We start from the raw sequence: 11,196 nt of genomic DNA on the forward strand, positions 1-11,196 counted from the left end.
ATTGATGAGGTAGGTCGCAGTAACAAATATTTTTCTCCAGAATTTCATTGGCAAGCCAACTTCAGCAAGAAGAGTGAGTCCCATTGTAGTAATGTGCCGATATTTTTGCTCTGCACTACCATTCTGTTGGTGGACATAAGGACAAGAGAACCTGTGTTGTATACCTTCATAATTAAGAAATTTCGTTAGAGCAACAAATTTTTCAGCATTATCAAATTGAAAAAATTTGTTTAATCTTCAAACCTAGTTGAAGCTCTACCATTTTCTTATACTACTGCATAAAGACATCATGTACTTGAGATTTATAATGCAACAAATATATCCAAGTGAATTTAGAATAAGCATCAAGAAAGTATATGTAATATCGAAAACCATTTATTGAAGGAATGGGAGAAGGTCCCTAAATATCAGTGTAAACAATCTCTAATGGACTAGTAAATTTTGTACTTGAAATATTGAAAGGAAGCTGCTAGGACTTTCCAAGACTGTAAGAACTACAAATCAAATCAGGGACTTTGAAGAGAATATTGCACGACTTCAAGACTCTTACTAAAACATTAGTGGAAAGGTGACCTAATCTCAAGTGCTAAAGACGAAAATTTATATTTTTTTAACAGTGGTGACATTTGTAGCTAGTGAAATAAAGGTTTTATTCTCCGGTCCAAAGGAATAAAGGCCATGATCAACTGTTCCTCGGAGAAGCGTCTCCTTGAAATCCTGACATTTCATGTAACAAGTATCAGCATGAAATTCAATCCAAACATTATTATCACAAATAAATTTGTGGACATTGAGAAGATTCTTTGTTAAATTAGGTACATGCATTAAATCAGGTACATGCATCAATCTTTGCAATTTAAAAGTTCTTGAAGCTGAAAATGGTCTAAGTAAAGGGCTACCATTATTAGAGATGTGTAAAGAGTTACTATTCCCCACTTACACTTGCTCATTGCCTTTATATGGATAATATTCTGTTAATTGCGAAGCATCTAGTGTCATATGATGAGTCGCTCCTGAGTTCGAGTACCAATTCGGATCAAAGATAGTGGATGATAAAGCTTGTGTGTTCGTGGTAGTGAGATTGGCTTGTGCTTTAAACTCTCCACCAGAAAATTTTTATTGAACGTGTGCCAGCAATCTGATGAGTCCATATTTGAGGGTAAATTTTGTCTTAAATTGGATATATTTCATCATATAAACTCATACTTAATCACCAAAATAGCATACTTTTGTGTTTTATCCCTAAATTAGACTTAAATATGAAAACATGAGTTTTGTGCTTAAATTGAGCAATTTAATCCCACTTTCATGCCATTTGATGCGTTGATATTTTTGATGAGTGATTTCAAGTGTAATGGGTAGGAATGGTTTGATAAAAGTGGAAGAAAAGCATGCAATTGGAAGAAAACATGAAAAAAACAAAAGAGAAAAGCATTTCAGAGTGTGCCTATGCACAACTTCTGTGCGTATGCACACATCTGTGCGTAAGCACAGGTACCAGCGCGTGACTTCATTAATGAAGCACATGGCTTGCGATTTTGGGGGGCTTTTGGCCCATTTTTGAGTGTGCTGAAGCTAAATTCCAAGGCTATATGAAGGGGACAACACCACATATCAAGGCATTAGGTTTTATTAGATTTTCATTAGGTTAGATTAGGTAGAAAATGCATTAGGAGTAGGAGTAGTGTAGATAGAAAATTCTCTCTTAGGGTTTACTTCAATTTCATGGTAGCATTTTATAGTTTCAAGTTTTCATCTTGGATTTTGCTCATCTTTATTGTAAGTACTTTTTAATTTCCTCTTTAATTTCACTACTTTTGCTTTATTTTCTTATGATTCAAGTTACTTTGTTAATATTTGCAATTTTGGTTTCTTAAAGTTTTGATTGATGCATTTAATGTTTCATGCTTTATATTTGCTTAATTGAGTTTCTATTGTTAATTTTGTGAATAGTTGATTATAGTTTCCTATTTTCCTTTACAATTTTTCATGTTTTACTTTTATGCCCACCAAGTGTTTGTGAAAATGCCACTTGGTAATTTTGAGTAGATTTTCACACTTTGCCTTGGGATTTGAGTTCCTAGGATACTAGAGTTATAATGTTTGATATTTAGTGGTAATTCTTGCGTAGTTAGTTGACTCTTATTTTTATTGATGCTAGTTTTTTACCAATTAATTTGGTAAGTTAGCTAGGACTTATGGATTAAGGTCAATAATGCTTGTTTGACTTACTCCTCGATGTTAGGGGTAGACGAAGTGAGATTGACTCATCATAATTATTATAGTTGTGGTTATGGCGATGATAGGATTCCTTGGATCCTCATTCCCAAGTCAAGGCTCTTTATTGCATTTCTAGCATTTTCACTAAGTTTTGATCTAGCTTCCTTTTTACTTGCATTAATTTCAATTTTGATAATTTCTTAGTTCTTTTATTTCTTAATTCCTTTAATCTTTCATTCTTTGATTTCAAAAATCCCTTTTCCTCACAACCAAGAGTGTGACACCTTAATTGTATTCCTATGGAGAACGACTCGAGGTTGAATTACTCTCATTTTAAGTGAAAAAATCCAAATTGGCACAAATTCTCAAATCATCAAGTTTTTTGCGCTGTTGCCGGGGATGCAATGGGTGTTATATTTTTTGTTGTTGTGAATATGTCCATAGTGTAAATAGTTTATTTTTTTGTTATTTGGTTATTTTTGTTAATATTTAGGTTCTTGTTTTTCTTGTTTATTGATGTCTTTTGTTTTTATTTTCTATTTTCTTTATGAGTTATCACCCTTGTTGCTTGGAGCTTGGTTGTGATTGGATTGTAGGGTATAATGAATTCAAATTGAGATTGCATCATGGAGTGGGAGAATCAATTGAGGGAGGAGCAATCTTTCCCATACTACAACAAGTCAAACCTCCCCCAATGTACATACCAAACCAAAAGATATGAAAGATAGCCCATACACAACCCTCAACCACCAAACCTTCAAGCACCACACCCTCCACCCCCATGGAATTCTAATGTTTATACACCTTACCACCAACCATGTGAACCACCACATCCTTATACACCACCTCAATACACTCACCCACATAACGCATTTCCTAAATATACAACCTTTCTCCCAACCATTGAACTTTTTTTTCACTAAAATATGAAGTTCTCCAACCCTTGTCCCAAGAACAACAAGACCTTCAAGCATTCTTCCAAAAGCAAGAAGGATTCCGAAAGAAGCAAGGAGAGTTCATGGCAACTATAGCCAAAGCGGTGAACCGCTTAGCCCTACTACGCTCAAGCAATCAAGACATTTCTCTTGAGAAATGTAGAGGATCAACTCAAGAGCGTAGTGAAGAGGAAAACATGGAGTCTCAAGTGGAAAAAGAGGAGTCAAGGTTTGAGTCACAAAAGGAGGAAGATAAAACAATTGAACCACAAGAGGTAAATGAAGAATTGAAGGAGTTTGATCAAGAAGTGGATTCTATCATCAATGATTTTTTGTCCACCTTGGTCAATCCCCTTAATGATCTTGACAAACCTTCCCTTCTTGAGTTTGAGAGACATAGGGAAGAGCTTGAAAAGGGTGGTGACAAAGATGTGGTCACCCAAGAAGTGGAGGCATTCATGCAAGATTCCAATAGGGTGATTTCAGTACAAGGGCAATTTGAGTGGGTAACAATTTTCTCCATGAGCTTCATAGGCCCATACCAATATGCTCTCTTGGAAACAGATCACCAACTTAAGGTGCTTCTTGGAGTGTTAAATGGTGAAGGATTAGATGTTGGTTACCAAAAGAATTCAAAGCATAAGTGGTGCAAGGCTCAATTAGGAGGATTTCAAGTTTATTTGGGTGCTTCAAGAAAAATTTGGGAGGTTGTTCATCCAAATGCAAGAGAAAGAATCAACAAAAGGATGATAGAGAAACCAAAGTATGGGATCCGGACATAAATTTCTACAACCATCAATCTTGGATCCCAATTGCTTGCTTGAGGTTACTTGAGAGCTTAATATACTTCGTATGGGATCCTGGAGGAACTTTGAAGAGCAAACATGGGTGACGAGTCAAGGATGAGTGGAAGCATAAGCCATCATGACACAAGCTTCACTCAAAACTGTTTTAATAGAAAAATATGTTTTTGGGATTTTAATATGTTTTGGGGCTTGAAAAAACTATTTTAAAAGTCATGTCGGTGCCTTAGAGGCATTAAAAATTTTGCAGAAACAGGGTAGTGTGCGAATGTGCCCACGCACACTTTTCCCAGATTTTGACTTCTGTGCGTACGCACACTTATCAGCACCCCTTCTTTTGGGAGCATTCGCACACCTTGTGCGCGCGCGGATCCCAAATTTTTGCCTTTGTGTGTACGCACAGAACTTGTGCGTACGCACACATGAACCTTTTGCCCTGTTAAAAAAAGTCTTTTGTGCGTACGCACACCTGTGCGTTCGCATCCCCTTTGTTTTTCCCTTTTTGTACATGCGCACACTTGCTTGTGCGTACGTACAGGTCGCGTTTTGGACGTTAATCACGAAGGATACCCTGGTGCACTATCCAACCCAACAGCCCAGACCCACCCCTCCCATCCTTTCGGCGACCCCCGTCGCCGCCAGAGTCACTACCAACGCCACCCCTCGTTCCTTCAACTTTCCCTCTTCTTTCTTCTTCTTTCTTCCTCTTCTACTCTCTTTACTCTTTTTTGTTTTGTTTACTTGATTACTTAATTTTTATTTTCTTTATTTAACTTTGGTAATCTAGCTTATCTTTTGCTTAATTACCGGTTGATGATTACAAGTGTTCAATTTTTTATTTATGGGTTGTTGATGCTTAAATTTTTGCTTGAATTTGATGAATATATGCACTGCATACCATGTGTTTGATATAATTTCTGAATGAATTCTTTGTTTAATGCATATGTTGTAGCTACCATATGTCTTAGAGTATATCCTTGTTTGGCATTCTAATAAAGAATTGTGCACTTTTGAATGATTATGATGTTATTTTGGATTGGAATTTCAATAATGTACTTGTTTATTGCTTTGAATTGCTAGCACCAAAATGACATGAAAATTGACATTTAATTTCTTGTTTGGTGAAATTTGGAACAAGTGCATATTGAATTTAGTGAATTGAATTGAATTGCTTGTTCATCATGGTTTTTAAATCAAAATAATCATATCACAAGGTCCTTGTTTCTTGTTAATGCTTTGCATTTGTTTGAGTTGACTTGACTTGATTCTTATCAAGACTTGTTACTTTTTGTAACAAGCACCTTGTCTATGTGATTATTTCATTATTCCTAAGGATGAGTAAGTAGATTTCTTTTCATAATTGAATTGGTTATTGTGTGTTGTGCTATTTTACATTAATTCGTGCTTTCACTTGCACAATTCCAATATCCAATATCTCTTAAATTCAATTCACTCTTCTTGCAACTGCCTAAGCTTGCTTGTCTTTAATTGATGCTCATCTATTGCTTGCATCTTAGGCCATTTAATTGAGGAACTCATGCTTAATTTTTAATTGTGTGGATGCCATTTTCACCGGCCGTTGTGTGTGTTCTAACCGCACGCATAATTGAAATATACGCATGGCTCATTTTCATCATGCCATACCACTATATAAACTTCCTCAATTAGATGCTTATTTACTTACTCCTTTTTCTTTTTGTGCCACTTGCCCTATGCTTCTTAATTATACTCTATTCATTCTTTTCGAAGATGACTGTGAAGGCAAGGAGCTAGTAGAGGAGAAGAACATCGAGGATGGAGATGCCGAGAAGGCATTGGACTTGGCAATTTCCATGCAATCTAAGCCCCTGCATCCGCCAGCTAAAGATGGGGTGCTTTAGAGCCATTCTCCCCGAATTGTGTTCATGCACGGAGGACCGGGCAAATCTTAAGTGTGGGGGAAGATTTTCCATTTTTGGGATGTAAATTCTCTTTTTTGAACACTTTGCATGTTATTTTTGTTTTCTTTTACTTATGTTTCTTGTAGATATTTGTTGGTATTTTTTTTTTACTATTGCATCTTTACTTTAGTTAATATATATATTGCATTTGATTTTTGCATGGTATATATAGCTTATAGATAGAAGTTGTGATTGGATAATGTGAATAGCATAGTGCCTAGTTCAACTTTGTCCTAATTGTTCATATTGGTATTTGGTCGTTGAAAATTAGGAATAGAATTAGGAAATTTTTTTGAAAATTTCATCCATCACAACATACATACATACATATAGAAAATAATTTTGGTGAAAAATAACAAAGACTTCCAAGAATTTTGTTTTTAGGGTATTCTATTGAATTGATTTGGAAAATCCTTTCAAACTTGGTTGAATGAATTTTTGTGGAACATAGAAGAGAGATAGAACAAACAACCTTGTGAGTTATTGAGCCATATTGTGTGGTTGCATATTTTAACCACTATTTTTGTTCCTTGTGTGATATGCTCCTTCTATGATTGTGATCTTAGATTTGCTTAATTCTTTATTTTCGATGTTTGATGTCTTGAATGTATTTAGCATGATTGAGACCATTTTTGAAGCTAAGCTTACTCAACCATATAGCCTAACCCTTATATCTACTATTGTGAGCCCCTTTTGAGCTTTTTAATCCCCTTTGTTTTATTTGTAATCACATCAAAACTGCAAGCGTAAAACCATGGAATAACCTTGAATTGTATCTTTGATTAGCTTAGGTTGAGGTATGTGTGTCATTTAAGTATGGAAGAATTTTTGGGAAACATTAGTAGAGACATAAAAGCGTTGTGGATATTCATTGAAAATTTTGGAAGATGGGAGCACATTCATGTGTCGATTTGCTTTAACCATATGCATCTGTCATAGAAAAAGAAAAAAAAATGAAATGAATGAAATGAAGAAAATAATAATAATAATAATAATAATAAGTGGGACAGAAGTTATCCCAAAGAAAAAGGAAAAAAAAGAATAAGAAATGCATATGTGGATTTGGATGAAAAAGATGCATGAATGTATGTAAAAAGAGAGGAATGGAAAGTTAGGTTGCATGTTTGTGATTTGGTTAATATAGGTTGAGTGAGGCACTTGAGCTAATTAAAGATTCAATTCCTTAGTCCACTTAGCCATATTTATCCTACCTAAATCCTAACCCCATTACAACTCTCTAAAGACCTCATGATGTTTGCACTCATGCATCATATGTTTGTTGATTGTTAGATGAAAAGCAAATCTTTGAAAGAATGATTAGAGGAGACTTGAGTGATTAAACCCTAAACACCGAGCATTGAGAGTGTATACATACCTAGTGAGGGTTCGATCACTCAATTCTATGTTTCCACGCCTCTTATCATGTATTCTTGCAAGTTGCTTCATTTTGAAACTTGAATCAATTCTTTAGATTTTCATTGCATTGAGCTACTTCTTTGCTTAGCCCTATATGTTCATATACTTGCTTGCGAATTTGATTGTTTATTTTCACCAATTTTATAGGATACTATAGTATAGATAGATATGTTATATACATACTTGCATGCATCTAGATAGTTGCATTCAATAAGTTGTTACCTTTTGATAAGTCTTCTTGTTTGTGTTTAGCATGAGGACATGCAATTGTTTAAGTGTGGGAGAATTGATGAGTCCATATTTGACGGTAAATTTTGGCTTAAATTGGATAGATTTCATCATATAAACTCACACTTAATCACCAAAATAGCATACTTTTGTGTTTTATCCCTAAATTGGACTTAAATGTGAAAACATGCGTTTTGTGCTTAAATTGAGCAATTTAATCCTATTTTCATACCATTCGATACCTTGATGTTTTTGATGAGTGATGTCAAGTGTAATGGGAAGGAATGGTTTGATAAAAGTGGAAGAAAAGCATGCAACTGGGAGAAAACATGAAGAAAACAAAGGAGAAAAGCATTTCAGAGTGTGCCCACGCACACTTTCTGTGCGTACACACAGGATAAAAATCAACAAGTGTGCGTACGAGTGCATACATGTACCAGCGCGTGACTTCATTAATGAAGCACGTGGCTCGCGATTTTGGGGGGGCTTTTGGCATAGTTTTGAGTGTGTTGAAGCTGAATTCCAAAGATATATGAAGGGGACAACATCACATATCAAGGCATTAGGTTTTTTTAGGTTTTCGTTAGGTTAGATTAGGTAGAAAATGCATTAGGAGTAGGAGTAGTGTAGATAGAAAATTCTCTCTTAGGGTTTATTTCAATTTCATTTTAGCATTTTATAGTTTCAAGTTTTCATCTTAGATTTTGCTCATCTTTATTGTAAATGCTCTTTAATTTTCTCTTTAATTTCACTACTTTTGCTTTTATTTTCTTATGGTTCAAGTTACTTTGTTAATATTTGCAATTTTGCTTTCTTGAAGTTTTGATTGATGCATTTCATGTTTCATGCTTTATATTTGCTTAATTGAGTTTCTATTGTTGATTTTGTGAATAGTTAGTTATAGTTTCCTATTTTTCTTTATAATTTCTCATGTTTTGCTTTTATGCCCACCAAGTATTTGTGAAAATGTCACTTGGTAATTTTGAGTAGATTTTCACACCTTGGCTTGGGATTTGAGTTCCTAGGATACTAGAGACATAATGTCCGACATTTAGTAGTAATTCTTGGGTAGTTAGTTGACTCTTATTTCCATTGACGCTAGTTTTTTACCAATTAATTTGGTAAGTTAGCTAGAACTTATGGATTAAGGTCAATTATGCTTGCTTGACTTACTCCTCGATGTTAGGGGTAGACGAAGTGAGATTGACTCATCATAATTATCATAGTTATGATTATGGCGATGATATGATTCTTTGGATCCTCATTCCCAAGTCAATGCTCTTTATTACATTTCTAGCATTTTTACTAAGTTTTGATCTAGCTTTCTTTTTACTTGCATTAATTTCAATTTTGATCATTTCTTAGTTCCTTTAATCTTTCATTCTTTGATTTTAAAAATCTCTTTTCCTCATAACCAAGAGTGTGACACCTTAATTGCATTCTTAGGGAGAACGACCCAAGGTTGAATTACTCTCGGTTATATATTTGTATTTGAGAATTAAACTTTGATGGTAGGAATTGGTTGCCAGTTTGGTCTATACTTGCAACGGAAGTCATTTTAAGTGGAAAAATCCAAATTGGCACAAATTCTCAAATAATCACAGTCCATAGTTGAATGACCATATTTCTGGCATAGTTGGCATGTAGGCCTCTTTTGAAGGAATCTATCTCTGTCTCTTGTCGCTCCTCTGCCTCTTCCTCTAAAATTGTAGTTGCTGCCACCTCCATAGTTGTTATTCGTATAATTTCTTCAAGCTCCTTTGTTATAGCCTCCAATAAAGTGCTTATTTCCACCATTTTCTCTACCGTATCCTTCATTGTTGAATTTTCTTTGTGCTACATTTATTTGAATCACAACCTTAGAATTTCAAAATTTTTCAACCCACTCCTCTTGTGCTAACAACATCGATTCAAGAACATCAATATTTACTGGAGTATTTTCTAGTATTAATCGCTGCTATGAATGGATTGTATTCTTTCGATAAACCTCTCAAGATCACATTTACACATTCAGTTTCACTCATCTGAATCCCTATGGAGGTTAGAGAGTCCACAGTTTTCTTTATTTCTAATAAGTACTCAGACATTGCACCTTCTTTCTTCACATTGCTTAGTTTATTTCTCGATTGATTCTCTTTTGCCCTACTTTGTGAGGCAAAGAATGTCTCTAACCTTTTCCAAACCTGGTACGAAAACGTGCACCCAACCATTCTTGCAGTGAGCGACGACGTGATCGATGCGAGGAGCCAGGTCTTCAAGAGTGCGTCTTGTCTCTTCCACAGCTTGTAATCAGGTAAGATTGTTCCATTTCTTCGATCTTCCTTTGTTCTGAACATTTCTGAAATTCTTTCTCCAAAAACATGATCGGTAAGTTCATATCTTTCGATGTTTGATTCAACTTGGTCCTTCTATGGCAGGAAGTTATCTCCATCAAGCTTAATTCCGATCGGGTTGTTGAAGGCTTAAATTTCGCTGTTACTTGAGTCGGCTATTGTTGAGGATCTGACTTTGATATCATGAAAGGTAAGAGAGAGAGAGAGAGAGAGAGAGAGAGAGAGAGAGAGAGAGAGAGAGAGAGAGAGAGAGAGAGAGAGGGGTTATGGATATAAGAGTGTATATATCATGTTGATTAACTAATTAGAGAGAGAGAGAGAGAGCGGGGTTCTGGATATAAGAGTGTGTGTATCATGTTGATTAACTAATTAAAGTTATAGACTTAATGTATTTATATACACACTTTACTATGATTGACACACTTTACTATAATTGACTTCTGGCTATACAGGTTATTAATAACTAATTATAAGCTATCTATACTTTATTTCTTTCAAATATTTTTTAGATTAATAAAAAATTAATTATAAAATTAAAAATAGTATAACAATTTAATTAAAAAATATAAAAATTTAATTATAAATTTGATAAAATTACAAGACTAATAGAATATTTTAATTATTATTTACAACAAGAACATTACTAATAATAATAGCATATTAGTTTTGCTAGGTAGACAATGACTTTTATAAATAATGTGAACAATTAGTTCTAGAATTGATCTAATAAAGTAAAAAAATACTTCACCTCCTAAATTACCTCTTAAACTTTAACATTAAGATAATTATATGCACATCTAGTAAATTAAACATCCAGTCATTATTAATTGTGTATGAATAAATCGAATAAAAAAATAATCATCTAATTAAAAATAATAAATATAATTATCTATATATTTATTAAATTAAATATCTAATATATTTATTATTTATATTATTTAATATTTATATCGTCTACCTGTACTTTTTCGTAGGCTATCCATGCTGGCCTTGATTACTATTACCACATACATAAATGTCAACCTATCTAATATTATTAAGCCTACCACAAGAGAAGTCAATATAGATTCGTTCTTATTAATTTGCTTGTTAGCTTAACTTTGTAATATAATATAATGGGAAGTAACCGGTTCCCTTGACTTATAGACTGGTCTTGTTTTAATTATATAAGACTTTATGAGAGGAAAAAAGATACTGAATAGAAAAATGGATGTCAGTGTTCGAAAAGGATCTCGTGTTTTGCATGGAGAGAACATATCATATTATAAATAAGAGAGGTAATTTTTATATTCAATGAAACAGAGAACAAACAGATGCTAAT

The sequence above is a fragment of the Arachis hypogaea genome, chromosome 8, assembly GCF_003086295.3.
Source record: "Arachis hypogaea cultivar Tifrunner chromosome 8, arahy.Tifrunner.gnm2.J5K5, whole genome shotgun sequence".
Taxonomy (NCBI): Eukaryota; Viridiplantae; Streptophyta; class Magnoliopsida; order Fabales; family Fabaceae; genus Arachis; species Arachis hypogaea.